An 11,565-nucleotide genomic window follows, 5' to 3' on the forward strand; every position below is an offset into this window, starting at 1 on the left:
TTTTCAATCACCTCATATGCATGCAAAAGCTGGACAATGAATAAGGATACCGAAGAAGAATCAATGCCTTTGAATTATGGTATTGGCGGAGAATACGGAATATACCATGGACTACCAGAACAACAAACAAATCTGACTTGGAAAATGTACGACCAGAATGCTCCTTAGAAGTGATAATGGCGAGACTTCGTCTCACGTACTTTGGACATGTTATCAGGAGGAACAAGTCCTTGGAGAAGCACATCATGCTTGGTAAAGCAGAGAGTCAGTGAAAAAGAGGAAGAGCCTCAATGAGATGGATTGGCACAGTGGCTACAACAATGGACTCAAACATAGCAACAATTATGAGAATGGCATCGGATCGGGCAGTGTTTCATTCAGTTGTACATAGGGTTGCCATGAGTCGGAACCGACTCCACGGCACCTAACTACAACAACAAAATAGACAGACAGTGGTGTGTGGAGATGGCCACCTAACAGGAGCTATGACCTTCAGTCAAGGAATACAGTCAGCCTGGAAACCTTCCATCCTTTTCTAATTCAGGACAACCTCGTGTTCTCCTGAACTCAGACCTCTAGTTTTAGATTGCCTTGCCCTAGAAATACATGCTAAGATTAAGATTGGAGGACATGTGATTTGTCTAAGAGGTGATCCCAGAAAATGCTAGTTGTGGAATGAGGAAGTGAGACAAAAAAAGGAAGTCAATACATATGCATTATCAAGCATGTTTCCAATGTAAGAAACCAAGATTTATCCCACTGGGGAACTCTGGGGAACAGGGAAGCATATTCACTTTATAGTTATCCCTCAAGGGACAAGGGAACTGGTTAGTATTTATTATTTATACAACAGCCTTCATCAGTCATTGAGTAAAGGCTACTAGTAAGGATTCAATCGCTGTTGCTGTTAACCGCCATTGAGTAGGCCCCAACTCATATAGTGACCCCATGCACAACAGAAAGAAATGCTGCACAGTCCTGCACCATCCCCATGATCAGTTGCTGATCAGACAGTGATCCATAGTGTTTTCAATGGCTGGTTTTCAGAATTAGATTACCAGCCCTTTCTTCTTGGTCTGTCTTAGTCTAGAAGCTCCACTGAAACCTGTTCAGCCTCATAGCAACACACAGGCCACCACTGACTGACAGATGGGTAATAGCTGCTCATGAGGTTCATGGGCCAGAAATTGAAACCGGGTCTCCCACATGGAATGTGAGACTTCTACCACTGAACTATCAGTACCTTTGGAACAACAGGCAGAACAGGCTCAGTAGACAGTGAAAGTCCATAAGGTAAGAGTCAATGGTGCTGATCATTGAAATTTGGGTTGGCACGCACAGAAATGGTAAGAGCTGAGGACATATGGGCAGAACATTTCTGGTGTCTGTTATACCACTCATTTGGCAATTAATATGTACTTTATTATTAGATTGTATTATGTGGCTAAGAAATTTTTCATATACCTAAACATTAAACATCTCATCAATTTGATTTCAAGCTCCTTGAAGACAGGTTCCATGTACCTTCATGTCTCCCCAGCACCATCCAAACACTCAAAAGATATGTTTGTTGACTGATGTTCTTGAGTAAATTTCTGTCATTCCTGATGAATGTCAGCTGGGATAAATATTGATGAGCTATCTTTATAATACTTAATTCTTCAAGATTAAAAGAATCCAAGCATTTTAAACTCTATTCATGTTTTGTTGTCAAATTAGACATAAAAATAGACGGTAAAACAAAACAGTAATAAGATAGGTCAAGTGAAGAACTTATAATATCCATAAACCACAGGTACAGTTTATTTTATAAGGACTTTGTAACAAAATTAATGTATATAATATATATAATAGTATTCTAAGTTCTTCATGGTCTTAACTCTACTGGAGTAGGACAACTGTTGGCCTAAGAAAAGTAGACTGAAATTCTGTCTCAATTAACTATAATGGCCACTGAAGCTTTGCAAACTTGATCTAATAATTTTATTAACAACAAAATTTTAAGTCTATTTTAGTATACATTAATATTATATGTTTGGTTATTAACAGAACATTAACCCTGCAAACCTTTTACTGGCGTGGGTAATTGATTCTCATTTATTGAAAATTATAGTTGTCAAGGTGAACATTGAAAAGAATAACTTCATATGTGGTAAAAGCCAATTATTGCTATTTAATCTCCTTAAAGAGCGTAAAACTTATGTGCTGATTTTGTTTTAAAGAAAAAAACTATGTAATATGTTTTTTTGCACATAGGTAGCAGTTGAATGAAGAATTCAGAACTGTTCAATTTCAGACCTGTTATTCGAAGAAACTTAGAGTTAAATTACTCCTCATTATCGACTTTCTCTGGAAATAACTTTGTACCTTAAAAAAGAGAAGAAAGTCCTGAAATAGCTCCCCTTCTTCAGTTTGATCATTTTCCTGATTCCATAAGCAGAAGCAAATACAATGTGACTAGCTAATTCTTAGCTGCATAAAGATTTAAATCTATGTCTGAAAACTGGATAATCAAATTACATAGTAGCACAGTAGCTAGAAATAAACTCAGCACATAAATGCAGTTTGTTCAACATTATTAACACAAATAAAATTTCCACCTACAGTCCTGTGCATTAAAAATAACTTCTCCTACATCAAATAGAAATATTTTGCTAAGCCAATCAAATTAAACCACCAGAAATATACAGAAAGAAATCAATTCTGTAACAAACCTTTGAAAAGTATGACATTTATCATGTTCCAGACAGGTTAATTCCAGTTCTAAATAAACTTTCTCTTTCCAAGTTAGGGCTTTTGTTTTGTTTTCTTTCTTCTTTTTTTTCTTTTTTTGCCTTTCCTGGGAATGTACTCAACACAAACATTGTGTCAATCTAGCCATAAGATCCTTTTTCTCCCAACCTGCATTAATTAAAAGGGGAAAAACATATATACGTGACTGTTCTTGTTTTCCCCCTTTTAATTCATACATATATATAATGTGACTATGCTATTTCCCAGCTGTGTAAATATATATATATATATATGTATATACATATAACCACAAATAATCCTACTACACCCAGACAAATTTAATCGTATTGATTTTAGGCAAAATTGGGACTGAAACCCTATGCCAAGAATGAGAGTCTGAAAATTCGGGTGAGACATGTTTATAGAAAAAATCTTGTCTCCTTGTTCCCTGTCAACAGCTTCAGAGACTAATTGCAAAATCACCTCAGCAAATCTCCTCGACTGAAGGGAGGGAAGCCATTTTTAATGGCCTCCAGGGCCCCAACCTCCATACATTTCTGCAAATGAAAACTGATAGCCTCAAGGAGAGCCCCAGTCTGAGCAATATGCATCACCCACACTACCTGCATCACATTCCTAAATCAGCAGCTTCTGCAGCCACCATTAGCTCACATTTGAAAGACATAGTCAAGACCAGTCTTCCAAATCATGTACCACAGTAGCCTCATCTGCAAGTTATGAGCAGGTGAACAATACAGATGAGGCAAAAAGGAACAATGTCTGACCTTAAAGTACATGCAGAACAGAATGGAAGGAAAAGAAGTGCAACATGTGTACATTTTACAGCTAAAAGAAACCTTACCGGTTATCTAGTCTGGTCTTGTAGCTTCCATCACATGAGAATGTGGGAGATGTGGAATGAAAAACACAGCCCCACTGGCAAAGAAGAAATGAACATAGGGTGCCAAATGACCAGGAAGCTTCTCTTCAGCCTTTGTGCAGGTACCTGGTTATTCTTCACCAAAATATAAACAGTCAAAACTACGATGTCAAAACTAAGAGAAGAGTTGGCTTTTCTGCTGGGGATTTGACATTTGCGTTCAGTTAAAAACATTCAACTGAAATGTCAAAGTAGGTTTATTCGTTTTATCTAGATTTATGGTATACATCCTTAATTCCTTTATTAGTCATCCACTTATTAAATCAACAGTTAAACGCTCTACTATTAGTCAAAATGTTGTCAGTTTGAACCCACCTTGAGGCACCTGGGAAGACAGGCCTGGAGACGTGCTTCCAGAAGGTCACAGCCTTGAAAACCCTATGGAGCACAGTTCTACTCTGAAACACATGGGGTCACCATGAGTCATAACTAACAACAACAACCAAGTTTCAGGCACCACCCTGGCTGCAGGGTACTTAAATGAACCAAGCCAACAAGGTCCTGGAGAGGCCCACATATGTAGATATCAAGAGGTCATAAACCCCAAATCGTTGCTGTGGAGTTGATTCCAACTCATAGCAAACCTACAGGACAGAGTAGAACTGCCCCATAGGGTTTCCAAGGAGCAGCTGGTGAATTCGAACTGCTGACTTTTTGGTTAGCAGCCGAACGCTTAACCACTGTGCCATCAGGGCTCCGAGAATTGATTAGGATTATTAAAAAAAAAAAAGTTCTGAGGGGCCTTCCTACACCATAACAATTAATCCAGAAATAACACACTCTGGGACACACTTTTCATAGCTAGTCTCAAAGGAGCTCCAAGAGGACACACACATACACACAGGAGAACTGAGCCTAGACAGGTGGTTGCATGAGCTGATGTGGCAACAGTGGGAATTTTCAGAGCACAGGGCAGAGTACCAGAACCTGAGTCAAGGACACTATGAGCTAAGGCCACGGAAACAAAGATTCGATTTGGAGAAGAAAGAAACAGTGACAGCGCAGCAGCCTTGATGAGCCAATGGAGTTATCCTGAAATTGGAATGCTGAAGTCGCGTGTTGACCCTTGTAATAGTAACAAGAAAGGGAAGCTGAATCTGAGACTATTCTTTGAGCCAAAACTCTTTGGGAGAAAGCCTGAGATGATTTAGGAATAAGCGGGCCCTCCACTTCCAGGAAAAGTGAATCTTTCTCCTTTGAGAGCCTTGACAAATCAGCCTGGTCCTTTACCACTGCTTATGAGCCTGTATATACTCTTACTTCAACACAAAGTAGATGATTGGATGCACCACCCAGCACTCTGCCAATTGAAAAGACTGCCCCATGTGCCTACCACTATCTTTTAGGGCCATCCGTGAACGGAGCTGTAGTGCAACATCAGCCCATTTTCAGCTCGCACCTTCACACCCAGCCTATCCGTCACGTGACTGGAACCCGTTTCTCAGGCTCTTCTTCTAGGGAACCCAAAGGTAGGGTAAATACTCCTACTTGAGACCTCTTCTGGGGAATTACCTCAGGTAATCAAGTCAGAATCTTTCTTCCCATTCTCTGTAAATCATTTCTATATATATAGAATATATAGTCAGGTTTAGGTTATTGTTAATAAATTCACTAGCTGGTGTGCTCCTTGAAAACAAGCAGAGTATTCCTATTTTTTAAGAGATGTTGTAGTAAATATAGCATACTTGGCATCAGACACAGGTTCTAACTCCTGAATTTGTTAGATGTAAAACCTTCAGAAAGTTATTAAACTTCCTCATGTTTCCATTTCTATGTCATTAAAATTTGAAAAACAATACCCCCTTGCAGTGCTTTTTTAAGAATTAGCAATAATATGTATATAACACCTAATAAGGAACCTAGCCTAAATCCCAATAGATGGTTCCATCATTGTTATTATTATTTGAACCCCCAGAACCTAGCCCAGCTTGCTGCATTAAATCAGACAGAGAAACATCACTTAAAATTGCACATTTGCCAAAAGACTGGCAAATGGGTGAGGTTCTAAAGAGAAAATTTGGCAGACAGAGCAATATCTTATGTTTATTTGGCACAACGGTCATCGCCTTAAGAGTTTTTAGGCCTACTCACGTCATCCTGTGCAGGGCCTGCTTAGCAGGGTGGGGTTAGGTGTGAGATGAGCTCCTATTTTTGCAACACTGATAGCTAAGGCTTAAGCTGAAAGAACTGCCAGTTACAAGAGGCAGCCACCTCCATGATCACCACCTACCACCTCTACCCAACCCAGGAGATATGAGTACCACCAGAAGATTACAGTTTGTGGAACAGAAAACTTCCGTTATTCTATTGCGATCTTTCCACTAGCACCTTCTATAATATTGAGGGAATTCAAATGTTGTCTCCCATCTCTACTAAGTCAAGAACTCTGATTAAATAGAGCTAATATACACATTCTCCTTTTACAGAATCAAATTCAAAACAATTCATCATAGAAATTTTTTAATAGACAGCTCTCATATATATACATGCATATGGAAATCATATTCACTTGCTGTTTGGGTTTTTTTCATATTTTTTGCAATACATGACTCTTGAAATTAGGCAAAAATATCACTTGCAAAATCTGACAATTTACTTTTTTAATCATATATGAGATTAACCCAAAAAATAGCCTGGACTGTAGGAAGATGCTGAGAATAGTGTTAACCTGTCTCTTCTTTTTTAACTGTGATTCCATGGGCAAATCACTTCACTTCTCTGAGGCTATATCCTCATGAAGGAGTTGGAATATAGAAAGTGCTCCTAATCTGTGAACTTGTGGTCCTCTGGGGAGGGTCCCTCCTAACATCTCCTACCTACCACCCTGGTGTTACTGCAAGGTATATGGAATTCACCTGTGAATGTCTCATTAGAATTAGTTGGTGTTGACAATCTTACATCTATCAAAATTATCATCCCCTGCTAAGAACACTCCATTGTTTCTTGAGAAGGCATACTGCCCACACACAATTCACATGTCTTGGATGGGGCTGGCCCCATCCTCTGAATCCAGGTGTGGACAGACCTATTACTGGCCAATCAATATTTTCCAAAGCTAAAGTCACAGTGATTGCTTCTAGCATAGACTCTCTTTTTAATTGTTGTAAAAATATAGATAACAAAACATTTACCAATCCAACATTTTTCACTTGTACAATTTAGTGACACCAGTTACATCAATCGTGTTGTACAACCATCGCCAATATCCATTGCCAAATTTTCCATCACCATAAACAGAAACTCAATGATTCCTAAACAATGATTCTCCTGTTCCCCTTCCTCCCTCCCTCCACTGGTAACCACCATTAAACGTTGATCTCTATGCAGGATGGACTCTTGACTCAAATTTTCCAATGAGAACTAACAGAAGATTTGGCTGGAGAAGCGAGGAGGAAGTTGTTCCCTTTCTTCTGTTCTTGAATCTAGAAGATACAAACCTGGAGCTGCTAACAATCGCGACAAAAATAGGGTGTGAGAGTTGAAGAGATTCTACAGAAAAACAGAGCCAAGAGATGGAGCTAGAAATAGATCCCTTTGAGCCTCTAAGCACTACTAATTTGAAAAACTATTGCTGGACATTTCATTCACGTGAGCAAATAAATTCTTTTCTTTCTTCAGCCGGTTTTTGTTAAGTGATTTATACTTATTTGAAAGAGATGTGCCTGATACATATTGTCTATGGGTTGAATAATTATTCAGTCTTATACAGTGATGTCCAAATATTTTTGTAATGCACATAGATAATGTGACAATTAAAATATAAATCAGTGTAAAAGTTTTTTAGTATGTTTGTTATTAGGTACAATTAGAAAATTTCAGCAACCCCTTCAAGTTCTAAAACCCTATGATGTTCAAGAGCATTTTTATTACATAAATCAAGGTATAAACCTGTGCACAAAATGGTACAGAGGACATTTGTCTGCAGAGATTAATCAATAAACAGCTGTGTTCCTTTGCCTGATATTGTGAAAGGTGATAACTTTGAGACAATGTTGTTACATTTTGGGCTTTGCAGATTAGAGCTATGGAAATAAGGTTGTGAATTCTGAGTAAAACAAAAACAGAAAATCACTTAAAAATCCAAAGGATGGCTTTGTTTTGATCCTTCCTTTGGTGGCAGTGGAGATTTCACACTGGGTAATATAAATCACCAACGTGTTAATTAGGCTATGTTTCTCACTCTAAGGTCTGTTTGTGCTTCCTCAAAGTGATAACAAATGGAACATCATTTTCCTTAGATATGAAATCACAAAATGTCCACAAGCAATATACAGTTGTAGTGATACAATAGCCAGCAAAAAAAAAAAAAAGTAATGCTTTAAATATCAGCCACCACAAAACACGGAATATAAAATGTGAAATTTGCAGAGGCATGACTAATAGGTTATTTCTATTTTCCAGCAACCGAACACCCAGTCCATGAGTCAAGGACATATAATACTTCGAAAACAGTCTTAGAAAAAACTAACAGATATATAGGGAGTTTTAGCTTGCATTATGTGATTTGTAGAAGTAATCTCAACTAGAAGCACTTCAAAGGTGGGCATTAAACAAGTATAAAATAACTAATCTACGAGTATTTATTAAGTGTTTGCTATGTAGCCAGTCAAATCCAAGGTGATTGAGAAGGAAATAAGAAAGTGTTATCTACGGACCTTTTGAGAGTAACCTGCTAACTGTGCCCCCCTCTTTCAGCCTCTTCCCCTTCAAACTATACACATGGCTCCCAGACTAATGAGTTCAAAGCATAGTTCACTTCAGTCTCCAGCTCAAGCACCTTCAGTGGTTCCCTGCTGCCTACTAAACATATTCTAAAGCTTTGGGGTTTATAGAACCTAGTCTTGACCTATTCTTCCAGCCTTATCTCTATTCCCCTTCAGGTAACAAAGGGGACAGGTTAGTATTTTTATCTGAGAAAGAATGTTCTACAATGGCTATGATAATGATGACTACAATGAGGATGGAGAAGGAAAAGTGGAAGAGGAGACTAACATTATTTGTTTGGTTACCATGTGCTAAGTATTAGCCACTGTATTAAGTATTTAACAGAGTCTGTTGGTGCTCGGCTGCTGACTAAAGGGTTGGAGGTTCATATCCACCCAGAAGTAACTTGGAATTGACTTGACAGCAACTGGTTGTTTTTTCTTTGTTTTGTGTTTTTTTAATTTAAGTATCCAGCATCAATTATAAATCTAATTATAACCCTATGAGGTATATACTACTATCATCCTTGTTTAACAAATGAAGGCATTCAGTCTTAAAGAAGTTAAGCTACTTGTCCCAACTCTCACAGCTAGGAACAATGGAACTGGGTTCTGACCCCATCCTCAAAACATCTAAGCTATGAGGCTTTTAAATACAATTACTTGAAGAATAAACTTATCACAAATACAGGCATTGGGGGTAGGTGGATGATGTGCCTTAAGGAACTGATAACTGTAAAATAAATCGGATATTCTGCCCATCCCAAAGATACAACACAAAATGATCCAAAAAGGCTTTGCTAGCAACACTCTCATTACCCTGAGAGTTCCTAGAGGTTCCTTTCTACCCAGCATTTTCAATCACCATTGATGTATTTATGTAATATGTATTGAGCACATACTATGAGCCCAATGTGAGGTTCTCAATCAGCTATAAGCATAGTTTGCTGAATTTTGTATGCCTTCAAAACGTCCTGGAAGGGACAAAGTCCAAAACAGAATATCTATAAGCCTGTCCATGCCATAATCAGAAAAACAGGCCATTTTGTTTCTATCATATTGAGACTCCAATTGTTTTATAGAACAATATTATTAGTTTTATAATGTATCTTACATAACAGAAGTAAATAGACCGAAACATAATATAATGTTGTTGTTGCTAGATGCCTTCAAGTAGATTCCGACTTATACAGTGACCCCAAGTCACAGAGTAGGACTACCCCATAGAATTTTCTTGGCTATAATCTTTACGGAAGCAGAGCACAAGGTCTTTCTCCCAGAGAGCCACAGCGGGGGTTCAAACTGCCAACATTTTGGTTAGCACCCAAGCACTTAACCGTTACACCATCAAAGCTCCTTATAATAATATGATATGATATGATATATGATATGACATGACATAACAACCTAATATTATTGTCGTTGTTGTTAGGTGCCCTCAAGTCAGTTCCAATTCATAGTGACCCTATGTACAACAGAATGAAACACTGCCCGGTCCTGAACCATCCTCACAACAATTTCTATGTTTGAGCGTATTGCTGCAACCACTGTGTCAATCCATCTCGTTGAGGGTCTTCCTCATTTTCACCAATCCTCTACCTTACCAAGCATGATGTCCTTTTCCAGGGACTGGTCCCTCCTGATAACATATGCAAAGTACATGAGACAAAGTCTCGTCGTCCTCTCTTCCAAGAAGAACTCTGGTTGTACTTTTTCCAAGACAGACTTGTTTGTTCTGGCAGTCCACGGTATATTCAATATTCCTCGCCAACACCATAATTCAAATGCATCAATTCTTCTTCAGTCTTCCTTATTCATTGTCCAGCTTTCCCATGCATATGAGGTGATTGAAAAAACTATGGCTTGGGTCAGATGCACCTTCATCCTTAAACTGACATCTTTGCTTTTTAACACTTTAAAGAGGTCTTTTGCAGCAGATCTGCCCAATGCAATATGTCGGTTGATTTCTTGACTGCTGCTTCCGTGGGCATTAATTGTGGATGCAAGTAATATTAAATACTTGACCACTTCAGTCTTTTCTCTGTTTATCATGATGTTGCTTACTGGTCCAGTTGTGAGGATTTTTGTTTTCTTTACATTAAGGTGTAATCCATACTGAAGGCTGTAGTCTTTGATCTTCATTAGTAAATGCTTTAAGTCCTCTTCATTTTCAGCAAGCAAGGTTGTGTCATCTGAATATAACAGGTTGTTAATGAGTCTTCCTCAAGTCCTGATGCCCCATTCTTCTTCATGTAGTCCAGCTTCTCAGATTATTTAATCAGCATACAGACTGAATAAGTATAGTGAAAGGACGCAACCCTGACACACACCTTTCCTGACTTTCAACCATGCGGTACCCCCTAGTTCTGTTCAAAAGACTGCCTCTTGGTCTATGGACAGGTTGAGAATGAGCATAATTAAGTGTTCTGGAATTCCCATTCTTCACAATATTATCCATAATTCGTTATGATCAACCATTTTTTAATTATCTTCAGGAAAATTTTACTTGTGTGTGATATTAAGGATATTGTTTGATAATTTCCACATTCTGTTGGATCGCCTTTCTTTGGAATGAGCATAAATATGGGTCTCTTCCAGTCAGTTGACCAGGTAGCTGTCTTCCAAATTTCTTGGCATAGATGACTGAGTGCTTCCTGTTTTGCATCCATTTGTTGAAACATCTCACTTGGTATTTTGTCAGTTCCTGGAGCCTTGTTTTTCACCAATGCCTTCAGTGCAGCTTAGACTTTTTCCTTCAATACTATCTGTTCTTAATTATATGCTACTTCCTGAAAACGCTGAATGTCAACCAATTCTTTTTGGTACAGTGACTCTGTGTATTCCTTCCATCTTCTTCTGATGCTTCCTGTGTTTTTCAGTATTCTACCCATAGACTTCCAATATTGCAGCTTGAGTCTTGAATTTTTTCTTCAGTTCTTTCAGCTTGAGAAATGCTGAGCATGTTCTTCCCTTTTGGTTTTCTAACCCCAGGTCTTTGCACATTTCGTTAAAATACTTTACTTCTGGCAACAGGGCCCTCTGGGCAGAAGCACCACGTCGTCCCTCTACAGCAAAGATCCGAAAAACTAAGCCAAACAGAGAAAACAGCAATCCTGAAATCCTAAACATCAAATGAAGAGATAAAGAACTCAGCCAAGCACCAAATGGAATAAGAAACTGACAGAGAAC

Source organism: Trichechus manatus, unplaced genomic scaffold, assembly GCF_000243295.1.
Source record: "Trichechus manatus latirostris isolate Lorelei unplaced genomic scaffold, TriManLat1.0 scaffold00034, whole genome shotgun sequence".
Classification (NCBI taxonomy): domain Eukaryota; kingdom Metazoa; phylum Chordata; class Mammalia; order Sirenia; family Trichechidae; genus Trichechus; species Trichechus manatus.